Below are 18,332 nucleotides of genomic sequence, written 5' to 3'. Positions count from 1 at the left end.
GAACTATCCATCATAGTTTAGATTCCAGTACCACTTATCAGATATTCCAACTTTTGGCTCAAAACAATGAAGGCAGGGCCAGCCCAAGGCCCATGTGGCTCAAGCAAAGGTTTTAGAACCCCAAAATAAATGTTACTAAGTAAAAAATGTATTTCATTCACGTGATAAGTCTAATAGTTTTTTTGTAAAGAAGATTTCAAATAAAAATCAATGCGTAAGTTCAAAAAACAAAGTCCAATAGTATCCATTAAAAGAAAAATACCCCATCCCACGAAAAGGCCTCACTTTTTTTAAAAAAATACTCCATGAAAAAAGAAACCAAGCCCGATACCTAAATATATTTTTCACGAACCTTTGACAAAAAAAAAGTTAAAAATTCTCACTTTAAAATTTCATTTATGCCTCATTTAGTGTTGGACCGACCCTATATGAAGATCCCGAGCTAGCTCTTCCACCAACACTTTCTCCCTGTCCAACAGAGCTCTCCTCCACTTAAAATCCCAAGGCCAACCTCCATTCAGCCAATAGCCCATAATCTTTACAACACAATTGCGCTGATTTGATAGTGTCTATCTATCCGGGGATACTTTTCGCTTAGCTTCCCCAAATAAGTCCACATATCAGTCCAGGACTGCACCACATTCCCTTCACCCACTTTTCTACAAATGCAATTGTCAAACCATGCACCATTTTCTCCCACTAATTTGCTTAAATTTCAAATCCTCTCCCTTTGTATTTGCTTTTCAAAAATATATTGAAGAGGGCTTCAGAGTGGCTGCAAAATCCCTGGCAAGGTATACTTTCTATATATGACATAGCCTCAGCTTACAAGCCAAAGTTTGTAACATTCAATTGGTAATAGTATCAAATTATCGACACAAGTTACAGACCTCATAATGGTATAGTCACCAAAAAAATTGTTTACAAAACTGAAAGGGGAATCGGGAATTAGGTTTGGCACCCCACCTATTGGGTTTCCCACCCCACTTTATTAAAAACGGGAATTAAAATTCCGAATTTAATACGAAAAAAACAGAAATTAAAAAACCGTTTTGTGTTTTAGCATATGTGACACATTTTCAACCATTCATTGCATATAAAAAGAAATCGGAATTTTAAATTCCGTTTTGAAAGCAAAATCCCACCTGAAAGCTGCATGATAGTTTTTCCCCCTGAAGTTATGTCTTTGTGCGACTTTTGGGTGTCATCATTACAGTTTTTCATATTGACAAATTTAGATTTTATATTCTTCAAAGAAACTTTTAGAAGATTATTTCGGTCATGAAGCCTTTGTTGCAGTGGCACAACATCACTATGACATGGCACATCTTCAGTCTCTCACAGTAACCCTCCATTTCTGTTTTATACATCTATTTATCCTTAACAGCCTTCTCATGATAAACCCTAATATCATTGAAAATCAATCAATCCATAGAGATCTTTGACAAGTTCAAAGGCAAGTAGATGTTTTATAACTCTTAGATTCTGCAGGCTTATATTGCCTCAGGTGTCATTTGTATTCGCCAGTGAATACAATCTCCATGCAGATATAATTAGCACTGGGTGAGTGTGTTTTTTAAATTTGTATAAACTTGGCGGATGATATTTGCATTGGAAATTGCACGTTCCCAGTGACATTATTTTGCTATTTGATTGTTCGATTCTAACCGGTCTTTGGAAGCAGAAGAAAAGGATAGAGACATCTCTATGTCCAATATGTAAACCCACAACTAAAGATAAGAGAGTCTAATATGTAAATCCACCATGAATTGATTGGCATAAATGTACAAAGCATTACAGCAAATGGCGATAGCCATGTTAAAGCTAAACAAAGCAAGTTTAGTTTTCTGTTACAACAAAATCGCTCCTATTATAAAGGCCAAAGAAAATCAACAATTAGATTAATAATATAAGCCCAGAATTGGAGGAACCTTCAGAGTCGGAGGAGTAGTCTCCACGATTAGAAAAGAGCAGGACGGGTTTATTTAAGGTTGCTCATTTTCCAGAAAGGATAAATTTTCCCAAGGGCATTATTATAAATATGGGTTTGTTTAAGATATCCAATGTAAACTTTCATCAAGCACTCCCCTCATACATTACCAATTTAAAATTCCAGAAGCACAGGGTTCAAACTACTCACAATTCCAGACATACAGATATAGGGTTCTAACTAACAAACTTAAAAGGTATATAAAGCTGCCACTGAACACAATAAAAATTCTACCAGACAACCACAATAGAGTCTAGTTCATAAATTGTTGAAGAAAAGAAAGAGAGATTAAAACTGAATAAGGGAAATCACTTGCAATTGGAAATTAAAATATCACTTAACTTAGTTTGTTCCTGAACAATAAAGACTACTAACAGTAACATAATGGATATAACTGTACTGGCAATCCATTTCATCTACGGTTTAATGAACCACTTTAGAAAAAAGAAAAAAAGAACATAATGGATAGAACAAACTCCCAAGATTCAACGGAACATTTGATCAAAATCAGGGTCAGAGTCACTGTCATCTCCAAAATTAGACATGCGTATTAGTTCATCCTCGGTTCGATCAGCCCACCGTTGGGGGCAGTATGAAACTCCTTTCTCCTTCTGGTTTTGACGGTAGGCCCATTCAAGAGATTCCTTGAAGACAGTGGCCCTGTAGAGTCTCTCTTCCACCGAAGGGTATGTTTTGTGAAATTGCACACACCAGCATTCAAACAGTGCCATGGCTTCCCAATCAGAATAGAGAACGCCATTGGGATTGAAAAAGAGACGGATGCGGCGATTGTAGTGCGTCCAACGGCGGCGGAGAGTCAAATAAGCTTGTACCAGCATTTTGAGATATGAAGCAACTTTGTGATTGAAACCAGCACGGTCCTTTCGAACAGCCACCACAATAATCTCATCTAAACCAACAATTAAGGTTTCAAAAAGATGGAACCTAATATTAATTGATCATACCTACAACTAAAATATGTGGACATTGGACATGCAAAGATTGAAAAAAACAAATGATAACTTCCTTCAACAGAAAAATCCATAACAATTCACTTGTTAGCCAATCTATGAGAATAATGCTCAAACCCTATCTACTACCTTCAAGTTATCAGCTTTGAAGTGTTCAACTAAATCAACAATTAGGTTAATAATAAGCCCAGAAACAGAAATTCTCTCCTAAACCAACAATTAGGTTAAAAACAAGGAAACATGAAATTTTAGGATTTCTACCTTCAGAGTCGGAGGGGTTGTCTACGTGATCAGAAGGGAGCTCGACGGGTAAGGGCGTGGAGGGACGGCGGCGAAGCGGAGACATCGGAAGGTGGCTGGCTGCGAGATGGTAGAATTCAGAATAATAAGATAAATTAAGATAAAATCATTAAATAAACAACCTAAATCCTAATCAAATCTAAAATTTAAAAATGCACTAAATAAACATAGATAAAAACTATCAAAATCTAGCAAATCACAATAAAAACTCATAAAATCCTGAATTTATTAAAAATCCAAAAATTCAATAGAAATACTATAAAAATTAATTAATACTCTAAAAATAAATTAAGATAAAATCAAGAAATAAACAACTTAAATCCTAATCAAATCTAAAATTTAAAAATGTATTTTTTTTATGAGAATTAACCTGATGATGACACATGGAATTTTTTTATGATAATTAACGTGAGAATGACACGTCACTAAGAATTAAGGTGAGAACGACACGTCACTAAATCAGCCTGATACACTAGTGTTTTTTTACCCACGCTTTGCACGGGAAATATGTCTATTGTATTTGATACATCGATCAATCCCTTTATTATTAAAAATATATTAAACAACAGATGAAATAGAAGAGTCTGAAAAGCCAAGTAAAGTTGACAAAAAGACTTATCTTCTAAGTCTGATCTAGATCAACATGAACTCCTTTCATATTTTGGATTTTTTTTTTGGAAAATGCTTAGAACACTTGCCATCCACCATGCAAACAGAATTCGGATCAATGACACCACATGACCATGAATCATGTAAGACGAAACCGCCTTGTATAACTTTGGATATAATTTAGGGTCAGGAAGTTCTGCTGATATGTTTTTATCTATGTCATCTCTTGTTTTGATTTTATGCTGTGGTTTCAGCCTCAAATATGTGTGTGTGACAAACCCCTCTTTTGGAACTCTATGGTGTGCATTCTTGAAAAAAATCTAAAATCTCAAACAACAACTTATCTACAAAGCTCGAAGGTTATTAATAAAATTGTTAATTGGAGGTCAATTTAGTAAGGAGTAATCTCGATAAATCTTAGATAATTATGGCAAATCTTTTGAAATTCGGTTTCAAGATTTGTTTTGAAAATAAATTTTAGGTCAAGAAAAAAATCCTCAGATTTTAAATTTTCAAATTAGCCAAAATTTTCTCAAGATTTACATTATTAAATTAGCCAAGATTGTTTCTGCAATAAAAGTCAGGTGTAAGGAATAATCTAGGTAAATCTTAAATAATTATGGCAAATCATTTAAAATACGGTTTCAAGATTTGTTGATAGTAGTTGTTCCTTTCTAGTATAAAAAAATATAAAATAAGATTAAAAGTACTTGTACGCAAAATACTTTCTTTACCATTATAAAAAATTCAAAAAATATATAAAGTATTAATAAGGTTAAAGGTGCAAGCTTTAATGATAAAGTAGAGCTCCCAGTTCGTTCTCTTCACGTGAACAGAATGAACATCAAATTCTTAATAAATTCCAGCAATTAAATTTTTTAGCCTTCTAATTTTTCCTCTACACTACATTTTCGCAATTTACATTAAGTTGTTATGGCCAAAGTGGTGTTGTGCACCCATTCTTTGGTTGGTTTTGGCTCCTTTGGGAATTTAGTTAATTTGTGCTCATTGAGCAATTTTGATATGACTTGGATATTTAGTCTTTATGGTTGAATAAAGCGTTCTTATCCTCTTTGTGATTGATTTTAATAGAAGATTTTGGTTGCTGAAAATCTTTAAAAAAAAACACGTGGACTAATAATATTTTAAAAAAAGAACTTGACTAATATATTGCAATAGACCATGACTCCAATCAGAGACTAAAAACATGGTTCATGGGTCAAAGTTGAAGAATACCTCTCTGTAATCTTCTTCGAAATCTAGTTGAGACGAAATTTCGTCGCCAACGTGATCACTCACGACAACACCCGCATCCTTCACATCACGCATCACAATCTCGTCTTCCCACGACATCGCCCTTCTATGCTTCTCCTTCTCCGGAGAGAGGAACAGAGAATAATAAATATTGCAGTGGGATTGGAAGAGAGAAGCCTCGTAGAGAGTGAGAGAAGCTTGCCCTAGGGGTTAACTTAACTTTAGAACCGTTTTTTTTAAGGTTGTATAATAGATATAATCTATAATATATATATATATATATATATATATATATATATATATATATTGATATTGAATCTATAATAGATATTTTTTTTTTCGATACATCGGAAAGCTGACAAAGAAGAAAAAACTAACAAACACCCAAGAGATCTCTCAACACAAGAGTCTCTAATTCGTGGCTAGGACTATTCATAATATGATATCCCATAACCATGCATGTCGTTTTTGCAATAAAATCGGCCACTTGGTTACACTCTCTATGAATTTCCCGCATTGCTACTTGCCAAGGCCTCTCAAGCATGCTATGAATCTGCTACACCATGGGCTCAAACTTGTCCACCTCTGAGCTTTGAATACTACTAAGAAGCTCGCGACTATCCAATTCGCAGATTATGTTTCTGAAGCCACGGTCCCAGGCCAACTCCAACCCATCCCTAAGAGACATTGCTTCCGCTACAAACGCGTTGCCTCCCAGCCCCGCATTGTGAAAACCAAGAAGCCATCTCCCTTGATCGTTCTGGAACACACCACCAGCACCCATAACTGCTTGTTCCTCTTTGTAGCTGTCATCGCAATTGAGTTTAATGACTCCCTTTGGAGGGAGTTCCCACCGGGCACTCATCCAGCCCAGCCTATCATCCACCGCACCTTGACTCTGCACCAAATTGATCTCATCAATATCATGGCAAATCCTGCGCCAAGCTTCCTCTACAGTCCACGAAGGAGTTTCAAAGATCATGTTATTACGCCATTTCCAAATACCCCATTATGTAACTAGGAACCGTAACCCATGGGTGCCCCGTGCTTGGTCGTGGATCCAACCCCAAGTTTCATCTTTGAGGAAGTTTCGCCACCTCAAAGCTCCCATTCAAGACCATATTTCCCGTGAATGGGGGCAATCCCTCAAGCAGTGCATGGAGCTTTCCACCTGAGCGGAACAGCAGGAGCAATTCGGGGCCACTGCCAACTTGCACTTCCATCTATGCTCATTAGTTTGCAGCCCATTTTGAAGAACAATCCAAACAAAAAATCTCAGCTTTTCTGGCACTTTCATCTTCCAAACCCATTTCCAGCGCCTATTATCACGGGAAACACGACTTCCCGCATTCAACCAAGTATATGCCTCTTTCACAGTATAACAGCCAGTGCTACTCTCATCCCAAGTCCAGGCATCCCCTCTACCATTCACCAGTCGCGGGTCTATGCGGTGAAGGCTTTGGGTCATAGTTGCAGGGATCGCCGTGTATAGACGACTCAGATTCCAGCCACCATTCTGGATGAGCTCCGTCATCCTTACCTCAGTGTCATGGATATCTACAAAGGGGACGTGCTTAGCCAACATTCCATACCCGCTCCAGTCGGTGTACCAGAATCTGTTCCGGCCATTCCCCATTTTGAACTTGAAACCCTCTTTCAGACCATCTCTAGCCTTAAGAATTCCTTTCCAAGCTGATGATGCATTTGTGGTAGCTTGCACCTCCAATACCGATGCCTCCTTGAGATATTTATGTGTCATGATTTGGACCCAGAGTTTATCAGGTTGATCCATCACGTTCCAAACCGACTTCCCCAACAGGGCTGTGTTCGCTAGCCTCATGTCTCGCACCCCCAACTCCTCATAATCCTTATCTTCCGTCACTGTATCCCAGTTAACCAAATGCCACCCCTGTCGCGTTGGGTCTTTAGCCCAAAGGAACCGACGCATGGCTTGGTGAAGACGATTGAGAACACCACGAGGGAACCAAAACACTTGCATGAGGTAGGCCGGGATCGATGCCATAACATTCTTAATCAAGCAAGTCTTCCCCGCCACATTTAACATGCTAGACTTCTAAGTAGAGAGCTTTTTTTGGATGTTATCCAATATAAAGTTGAAATCAGCAGAACGAAGACCTCTACCCTTCAAGGGGAATCCCAAGTACTTACCCAAATCTCTAACAAAAGGTATAGGAGCAATGCTATTAATCTCATCCCTAACTTCTGGCCGCACGCCTCGCGAAGTAATAGCCTTCGATTTAGTAAGGTTCACCTTCAATCCAGAGCTTGCACAAAATTTCTGGAGTACCCCGCCACCAAGTTAACCTGAGAAATTGTAGCAGAACAAAATAACAGGACATCGTCAGCAAAGAATAAATGGGAGATTGGAGGTCCTCCGGGGGAGACCCTGATCGGCTTCCATTGCCCATTATCTACTAGCTCCTGGATATGAACTGACAGCCTCTCCATCACCAGTACAAAAAAGTATGGTGAGATTGGATCACCTTGACGTAGCCCTCTACCCGGGGAGAAAGCAGGGAGCCTAGTACCATTCCAAAGGAGAGAGATCTGGGAAGAACTTACACAACACATAATCAGATCAATGATCCTTTCAGGTAATTTGCAAAGCACCAGCGTCTCTCTTAGGAACTCCCAAGAGACACTATCATAGGCTTTCTCTAGATCAATCTTGAAAGCTAAAGTACCATGTCTAGACGTTGACTTATGCATGTGGTGAATCATTTCTTGAGCTACAAATGCATTGTCCATCGTGCCTCTTCCTGGGAGAAAGCTATTTTGCATGGGGCCTATCAATTGGTTCAGGAAAGGCCTCATTCTATTTACCAAAACCTTTGTAATTAGTTTGTAGGTCACGTTACATAAACTAATGGGGCGGAATTCCTTCAAGGTTGTTGGATGGTCCACCTTTGGAATCAAGGCCACCAAAGTCTTAATTAGGGAGGACTCCACCGTGCCAATACTAAACACATTTCTCACCATGTTCCATAGGTCGTCACCAACATATTCCCATAATTTTTTGTAAAAGAATGGTTGGAAGCCATCTTCCCCAGGAGCTGAATAGGACTTTATAGACATAAGCGATGTTCTTACCTTTTCTTTATCCACGGGAAGGTCCAGCACTTCTTGGGCCGCCACAGAGATTTGGGGAAAGACAACATGGGGAAACTCTGAGCCACCCGCTGCAGGATCCGCAGCAAAGAGTGTCTGGAAGTAGCGTTGAATCTCATCCTTGATCAAGGCTGCATCATCGCTCCACTCACCATCCCCGAGCTTGAGTCGCTGTACGTGTTTTCGCCTACCCCTGATAACAGCTTGTGCGTGAAAATACGAGGTGTTCCGGTCCCCTAGCCTTACTCTTTGTCTCTTGCCTTTTGATACCATAATAATTCCTCCTGCTTGAGGACACTACGGTACTCCTTCTGCAGTTCCCCTTCAAATTGCATTAGGTCAGAGGTAACTTTCTTCCCCAGCTCTCTTTGAATTCCTTTAAGTCGTGCCTCTACTCTTCTTTTCCTGCGATGAATATTGCCAAACACATTAGCATTAAAATTAAGAGAGTCTGTGCGTACTCGCTGCAAATTGCTGGCAATATCAGCATCCCCCGTACGCCAAGCGTTTTTAACCAAGGTATTGTACTCCGGATGCTCTGTCCAAGCCGCTATAAATTTGAAGGGGCGGGGAATTTGATTGTAGCTCACATCACCGCAGTGCACCATGAGGGGAGCGTGATCTGAGTGGATGCGAGCCAAAGCTTCCACACACCCATGCGGGAACGCTAATCTCCACTCAACATCACACAGGGCTCGGTCTAGGCGTTTGGATAAAATAAGCCTATTTTGTAGCTTTCTGAACCAGGTAAAATTCGCACCACCTGTGCCTAGGTCCACCAAGCGACAACTATCCATCATAGATCCAAACTTTGCTGCTCTAGCATGGTGGAATTCCCCTCCACGAACTTCTGAGGCCAAAAGGACCTCATTAAAGTCACCAAGGAAGAGCCAAGGTTGGGTAATACGGCTTCGCAGTCCAGATAGATGATGCCATAGCTCATCTCTAGCCACAACATTCGGTGAGGCATACACAGCTGTACAAGTCCAGGCCCAGTTTTCCTTCCACAACTCAAAAGAAATGGCCTGGAAGTGTTGGTCCAGAAGCCTACTGTTAACCTGAACCGTTACATTTTTCAGCACCCAAATCCCCCCTCTAAATCCATCCGCTTCCTGAATGAATAGAGAAGAGAAACCCACAGAAGTCCAAAAGTGTCGAACTCTGACGAATTGGCAGCGCGGTTCGATCAAAATGATGATATCAGGCTTTCTATGTCGGACTAGGTCCTTCAAATAAAGCTTTCCAACATCATTCATAGCACCCCTAACATTCCAAGTTACAACTTTAAAATCTTCAAAACCAATCATTAAATAACTGGTATTGGTTGGGGATTCTCCTCCCCTGCCCTGCTAGGCCTCACACAACAAGTTAGTTTGCATGGGCATTCACAGTCTCAGGCCTGCTTGAGCCTTCAGCGTTATTCTGACCCTCCGGGCGTTGCCTTCTGTACATTCCTCATGAACTCCTCAAACGTCACATCTATGTCGCAGGTTTGGTTGGCTCCAAACACTAAGGAGTCCAGCTTAGAATCCAACCTTGGTGGAGGTTTGGACTGCGTGGGTCCCAGTTTCACCTCCTTGATTTGAGTTAGTCAGTTATATGATCCCACTCATCCCCACGGGCACACCTTTTTTTGTTTGGTTTGGGCCCACTTGTCTTTCCAAGGGTAAAAATAGTCTCACCAAGATTCCCTGGATTAAAAGAATTACTCTTTTTCGGGGGCCCACTGAGTTTGTCAATGCCTTTATTCCTTGCTTTCATCACCCCATCATTGGCACTAAATCCTTTATTCCCTTTTCCTTTAGAACTGACAACGGCATGAGTTTCCCCTGACTTTTTCCCTGCTGCACTGCCAGACCTCGGTTTCCGTTTAGATACCGTCATCCATTCCCCAAATTTCTCCTCTGGTATTTGGACAGCTGGCACCGGCTTTTGGGGAATTTTCAAATTTGCATTGATTGCATCAGTTTCTGCTCCAATTTTCTCTCCATGAATCACGCTACTTGATGATTTTCCGTTACCTTCCATTTCTATATCTCCAGGGCCATTCGGCTCCGCTGGGGTCTCCAGCGTAGCAGTCTCTGGCACGGTCTCAGGCGGACCAGCCCCCGGTGTTGGTGAAGCCTTCCCGGAAGCTGTGTTGCTATCTACTGTTCCTCCAGCACCAGCAGAGTGGGTTGTTGCCACTTTAGAGGGTTTAGTGCACTCCCTGCTTCTGTGACCATAGCATCCACATTTGGTACAAATAACATGTAGTCCTTCATACTCTATATTGTACCAGTAATCCTCAGTCATGATTTTCCCAAACACTGGCTTCGTCAGGTCTAACTCAACGTATATTCTAGCAAATCGGCCTCGATCCCCTCGCAAAGTGTTAATATCCACCCTGATTGGTGTGCCAATCACCTGAGCTACCGACATGAGGAAACTCTCATCATAGAAAGCAACATTCAGGCCTGGAATTCTGATCCAAGCTAGGGTACGGTGTACCTTAGCAGCAGGTGAGATGAACGTCAGATTCCACGTAGACACCGCGAGATAGTGATCAAAGATCATCCATGGACCACCCCCAATAACTTTATTCCTATCTTCTGCCTGGTCAAATTTCAAAATGAAGAATCAATTCCCAACGTCCAGTAATTCAAAGTCACCATCAAGCCTCCATAGTCCAGCTAACTTCATCTTCATGGTTTGGAATCCTAGTTTTTTCCCCAGTAGGCACACCACTAGGGCCTCCTTCCATGGAACACACATGTCCTCAATGACACCCTTGTCCACAATGATCCTAGGTAGCATCTTCTCTTCATCTAGGTATTCCACTCGCATCAATCCCTCTTTGAACAGATCTACCCGTTTTTTGGGCTCCAGGGCCTTGCCGCCCCCCATTAGTTTGTCACGAAAGGACATACGTGGCTGCTCTCCCTTCCCATCTGGTGGTTCCTTCATCCCCTGGTTGCCATCGCTGTCGGTAGGAGAGAACCCTTCTAGATATTAGACCGATAATATGAGGTCTGATAAAATTTTAATATTATACAACGCTTGATGATATATTGTATAAACTATCATTTCATATAAATTAATATAAACTTATGTTTTGAGAAATATTGATATATATTAGAAAAATGAAGATGATGTTAGTGGGTGATAAAGATGGCGGTGGCGGCTAAGGTGGCTGCGATAATGGTGATGGCGGTGATTGAAGGTGTGTATGTAGAGGTGGCAACGGTGATGCTAAGTGGTGGTTAGGGTGGCGGCAACGGTGGTGAAAGTGATGGTGATGGTGGAGGGTTGTGGTGGCGGTAATGGTAGTGGTTTAGGTGGTGGCAGCGACGGTGGTGGTGTTGGAAGTGATGGTGATGGTGGTGGTGACGACAGCGGAGGAAGGTGGTTGCGGTGATGGTGGTGGTGCTGGATCATGGCAGTATGTAGTGGTAGCAGCGATGACAATGACAATTGAGGTGGTGGAGGTGGTGGAAGATGATGGTGATGATGATGGTGATAGTGGTGGGTGGTGGACTGGTGACAATTGTGGCAGTGACGATAACGATGACAACAATGACAGTAGTGACAGTGGTGGTGGTGGCGGCGGCGGTTGCGGTGGTGGCGGCGGAGGTGGTAGATGCGGCGACGACGATGGTGCTGGATAGTGGTGGTACCAATGGTGGAGGGTTGTGGTTGTGGCTTATACATCACACTCTTATCATGTCTTATTCATCATCTATATGGTGGAATAAATAATTCATCATTTTAATGTATAAGAGAAGATTGATGTATAAGCATACAATACAATGTTCGCATCAAACAATGAATAAGTCCATAATGTATTATATAAACTTATACTATCATGCCTAATACGGTGTCCCAAATGAGCCTTTACACACCAAAAGTTATCATTTATAAATCCCACTCTAATATAAAGTATTACAATATAAGGCGTACACGTTAAAAAAAACAATATAAGGCGTAATTATATTAGTATTAGGATCGATAAAAATTTACATACACTAACTTATGACATTATTTAAATTGAGGTGGTGATGGTCGGTGATGGAGTGGGCGATGGCGGTAATAGTGGTGGTGGCAGTGTTGTAGGACGGTGGTGGTGGTAATAATGACGATGGAAGTGGCGAAGGGCGTTGGTGGTAATGGGGTAGAGTGGTGGTGGTGGTGGAGACGATGTATTAGTGATAGTGGCGAGGAGGCAGTAGCAATGGTGGAGGCTGATGGTGGTGACATTGGATTAAATAATTTTAAGTAGGTTATACGTCATAATCTTATCAAGTCGTACCCATCACTTATATACTGATTAAATAATTCATCATTTTAATATATAAAAATTAATTGACGAATACGTCTATACAATATAACATTATCATTAAATAATGAATAAACTCATTGTGTATTTATAAGCTTATATTATACAACGTATCAAATATGATACGATGAGATTAGAACGTAAAATTGGTTATGCTGAAATTGTGATAGTATATTATCATCAACTAATCTATCTATCTATCTATAAACTATATAAATGAAAGTTTTTGCAGCCTTAGGGGTAAATCTGTCAATCAACAAATAATTTCAAAGACTATGAAGCTTAACCATGTATATTTTGGTAAAGATGCCTTTTATTTCACTTGGATTGAATCTCAACCGTCCATTTCATAGCAATCTCATTGTCTTTCTGCATTCCCAAATGCATTCACTAAACTTAATTGTAAAAATCAATGCATTCATTCATATGGGGTCCTAAAAACCTTTGAAGAAACTTTCAATATTCTTCAGTTTTTTTAAACCTTTCATCTTCTTCAAAACTTAAACTACAGGTATAAATAACTCTTTGCTCCATAATTTTTTTTGTCAGTTTTCTTACCTTTATCTTTGGTTTTTATTTGGTTTATAGTAGATTTGGTCATAGGCGCTTCAAGCTTGATCAAACTCCCAAATGGTGAATGACTTTTCATTGTACTTTGTGTTTCTTCATTCTATTATATCATTTCTTTGTCTTTTGCCAATTTTTTAAAAAGTGAGTGTGTCTATCAGCGTTTGAGCTTCTAATTTAGAATATCATAATTTGGTTTTTGTTAATTTCAGGTTCAAACTGTGCGAGTGGAGAAGAAGATAAATTAGATTGTTATGAGGGGAACAAGTAAAGTAAGACACATGTGTAACGAAATCATGATTTGAAAGTTATCTAATAAATTTGTATTTATTTCCTTTAAACTTTCATGCTTGAATTTATAAATTGTTATTTTATTGGGTGAAGACTCAACTTGCATCATTTTTTGACGTGGCTTTGAAACACAAAAATAAGAATTTGTGTTTGGAATTTGGTTTAAATAATCAAGATGAAGGAACTCTTGCTTCCATAGTTGAACAACTTGGAAGATAAACTGCATTGCCTAGGAAAATGCATGCTATAAAGGGTAGTTGCTGCAACAGTTACGATATGCGTGATGAGGATGACCAAGCTTCTAATTCATGATTTTTATCTTCACATGATGTGGTATTTATTCCTTTACTCTTCTTATACTTTTTTTATCCTTAAAAATTTAATATCATTGTCTCTCATCCATATATCGTTCTAATATGGGAAAGACTTTTTGTTCAAGTGATTTGTTCTATTGGTAGCAAAAAAAAAAAAGAGATATACTACTATAACAGAGAACACATGCATCTTTAGAAGTGTGGATTAAAGAAGAATGAAATAGACGGCGGTTGAAGACCCCAACATTCTTCATTGGGGGGGGTTGTAATTTGTAGGGAGATACTTACCGGCGGTCTTTTCATGCTAGAATAGAGATTTGGCCCGCCATAAATGCTATAAATCTAAAAGATCATTTTTCTTACTCTTCTTCTTCTATCAGATCAAACAACCTACCAAATCTGCTATATTTCTCATATTTTTCTCTCTACTCATATTATCTTTTTTCTCTTTCTCTTCCAAATTAAACAAAGTGTAAGTTCAGAGAGATAATCACTCAAAAGTCAAAACAGAAATTAAGAGTCAGTCATGTATATTAAACTAAAAAAAAGAAACAGAAAATGGATTAGGTAGGGAAAAGGTGGTATACAGGTTATTGAAAATCATAGTATCTAAAATGCTCACCCATTAAGTCTACTGTATCTGCATCTTTTTCTATTTCAAACATGAAGATTGTGAAAACAATAATGTTACTTACACACCTCTCATTTGAGGTGGAAGAGGTGGAATGAAGAGAGAGATAGGAAGAAAAGAAAAAATAAGAGAGAGAAAGTATGAGATGTGATAGATGATAAGATGAGAGAGATAGAAACAAAAAGAGGTGGAAATGAAGTGTTTAAAAAATGAGGTGTGTATATATCATTACTCAGAATTACTAAGCTAACCATTGCCATTTTCTGAATATGATATACAAATTATGATCATCAAAAGTAACAAAAATTATAAATCAAAGACAAAATCACAGGGGCTTGACCCCTCATTGTAACCAAAAAAAAAAAAAGACAAAATCACACTAATAACGATTTATTTAGATCAGATCCTTTTAGATGGTTTGTCAATGATTTTTGAATCCAACAAGAGAGCAGTAGCAGTCACTTTGGTTTCACAGGAAAGTGAAACCACAGTAAATATGCTAGCCAGACACATGCATGGTTGAAGGGAAGGTGTTGAAACAATGATTGCAAGGACACCATTTTCACGTTCCTTCCCTTATCTTCTTTGTAAAACCTCTGATACACCTTTGCACCTATATAACTAATAAATGTCGCATTCAGCTATAATTGTTGAAACTTGTAAGTTAGAGAGTAAATTGTGTGGATTCATTGGCAGCTTGAGAAAATTGAAGCTGTGAGATTGCAGGATTGAAGCTCTGAGATAAGCTATCCTTCAATTTTTCAATTACAGTATTCCATTAGCAATATAGCTTGAGCTTTATGATTATCCTTGAAACGGCAACATACCAATTTTATTAGCTATCCTTGATTTATGATTAGCTATCATTAGTTGTTTTTGACTTAATTTTTGTCAGTTACGTTAATGGGTGAGCATTTTATCCTTGTGCCTAGCCTTCAATGCATGAGTCGAACCAGCCATAAACTATAATTATAGTTGCCATTTGAATTGAACGTAAGAGATGAATAATACAAGGCAAATTGTCAAAGGAAAAGAGAAATGAAAAATGAGTGAAAATGAAGGGGGAGTGAGAAGAAAAGGAACAACAGTTTCCCCTGTTCATTTGCACATATCATCAGGCGGGGGAAGACCCTTTAGCTGCATCTGCTTGTACATCCATTGCCTATTCTCTACTGTCACCTCACCGCCAAGAGATCGGACAACAGATCCACCACTGCATGTGCCTATTTTGCAGCATTCTTCTAGTGACAAACCCTTGACCAATCCATACAAGAATCCACTTGCAAAAAGGTCCCCTGCTCCGGTAGCATCAGTTGCTTTTGCTTCGCCTATGGCCGGAACCCGGATCATCTTAGATATGTAAAAGGCTTTGTTAGTGACTCGTTGATCTTTTCAAACCAGAGCCAACTGCAACACCCCACCTCCCCAGAGAAAAAAAAAGGATTGGGGAAGGATCACACAAAATGACAGAAAAAACTCAACTGACCTCCTTCCCATGTTTAGCAATGCATCCATCAGAGCCTAATGTTACCACAGCCCATTGACAGTATTTGGCAAGAAACTCTACTGCAGCTATTGGATCAGCATTCTGTTCGCCCCTAAAATCCATGGTAAAGTAAATTGATATCACTCACCTAAAAGAAAATACTGAATACAGATTCGGTGAAAATAAGACAGAAAATAACTAGGAAACTGATAAATTCTATTTTGAACAGATAATGATGCCAAAGGACAGACACCTTATAAGTTCAGCTGCCTCATCCTCGTTGGCAAAGCAGAGGTCTATGTTCCCAGATTCCAGTAACTTCATGAGTGGTAGTTTAAAGTTCCTGACCATCTTGCCAAAATAAAGAGACTATGAGTGTAAAATATGGTAGTCATATAGATTATGCAAAGGACTTTTTAAAAATGAAACTTCTATATTTTTCTTTATATTGGTGAGGCATCTTGAGCAATATCATACATTCACATTTGATAATTTGAGATTTCATAAGAAAGAATTTGATCTTTTTATGTAAATGACAACAAGAAATCAAGCATGTTTCCATAATTATTTGCAGACTAACAGACAGGGGCGGAGCTACAGTGGGGGTTTCTCCCTGCTGTAGCCACCCTATATTTTTTACATTTTATTAATAAAAAAAATTTAAAGTTCAGATCTCATATTTTCTCAAGTGAATAGCACCCATAACTCACACTCTTTCTTACTATGTGTGGAACCTAGGTGTGGAAGTAATATTTTATGTTTATTCTCTGCGATTATTTGTTATGAATTTACGGTGTGCCACTTTTCTACTTCCTAATTTGGAGAAGACACAAGTAGCTGTAGTTTTTTTTGTTGATTCTGATTTTTTCTCTCGTCAAAATGCCTATTAGTATCTCTTGTACTCTAACTAATTTTATATTTATTATGTTTATATAAAATTATTAGTTATTTATAATTTTCCCACATTCTTTATGAGATAAAAAATAAATTTCTTTTATAGATCATATTCCTTTAGACCTTAGCACCCCTCTATAAAAAAAACCTGCCTCCGCCCCTGCTAACAGATTAGTGTGCTATTGAAATGGTATAAATGAAAACTCTAATTATAGACTTCCCAAGCTCAGGTGGGAAAAACCTTATTAAAAAGGTTTGAATTTTCTTTTCATCAAGCTGTATTACAGTTTTTTTCCCTTTAATACCTTTCTGGAAAGGGTAATTCTGAGTAGGGGCATGACATACCTCAAAGCTGGCCAGATCCAAGGAAACAAGAAGCCCTTCCTGCTTGGCTAAAAGAATAGCTGCTTGAATAACTTCCAAATTCAGTATCGCGTATCTCAACACCAACCACTGAAATGTAAATATATCGGCAACTAAGTTCGCAGAGAACCTTTAGATGATATATAATAAGTAGTGGTAGACCTAGACAGATGGACAGAAGAACAGAATTTCAGTATGTATAAAGGGATAAGAGATGAGGCATAATGGTGGAGAATTCATGAAAAGTCCAACTTTAGTTCCTAGAATCGAAAAAATTAAACCCCTCCCACTACAATTAGAAAAACAAATAACAAAATCGAAGCACAGACAGGATAATTAACATAAAAAAACTTGTCCATAATATATATTTTCATTGATCAAGAAGTGAACCTTGGAGCCCTTGAAATCCTCTTTCTTCAATTCTTCTGCCTGCAAAGAAGAAGCATTACCAAACAAACAAAATTCACAAAATTAAAACGACTCAACTAAAACAAACAAAAAATGATGAGTGAGTTTTGAGAGAGTGAAGTAAGTAGTACCTGAACTTTGACAGCATTTGAGAGACAGGGCCGCATAGTACGGTTACCAAAGGCATCAACCAAGCAAACACACTGGCAAAGTAGACAAACCAAGCTATAATTAACATTTAACTTCATACAAGCTTTTTGTTACTCCCTCCGTTCCAAAATGATAGTTGTTTTAGCTTTTCACTTATTTTCCAAAATGATTATTGTTTTAGAAACACAAGACTATTTATTGCATCTTCTTCCATATAACCTATCACAATTTTCACTAATCACTTAATCAATAACTATCATTCTACTTTAAATAGTGTTACAGTGCGTTAACTTAAACAACAACTATTTTGGAATAGCGAGAGTAAAATACAATGATAAGCAAGCAATTATGCAGAACCTGTGCAGTGTGTCCTTTCTTCTTACGAATTCTGGAGAGGTCAACAGCATTGGAGGACATGTTATCAACAAACAAGTAACCTTGCTCATCATCACCACAAGCCCCAATAATTCCACTGGAAATTCCAAAACCACTGCTCAGTCCTCGAATCGTATTGGCAACACTACCACCAGCCAGAGTCTTCAATTTCGTCATCGAAGAATAAGATTCAGCGTCGTCATTAGGTACTATAGATTTAACCTCGCTCAGTATGAAATCGAGTTCTTCAATCGCAACCTGCAAGCAAAGCAAGCATCAATTGAA

This window comes from Lotus japonicus, chromosome 1, assembly GCF_012489685.1.
Source record: "Lotus japonicus ecotype B-129 chromosome 1, LjGifu_v1.2".
NCBI classification, from domain to species: domain Eukaryota; kingdom Viridiplantae; phylum Streptophyta; class Magnoliopsida; order Fabales; family Fabaceae; genus Lotus; species Lotus japonicus.
This window is presented reverse-complemented; position numbering follows the sequence as displayed.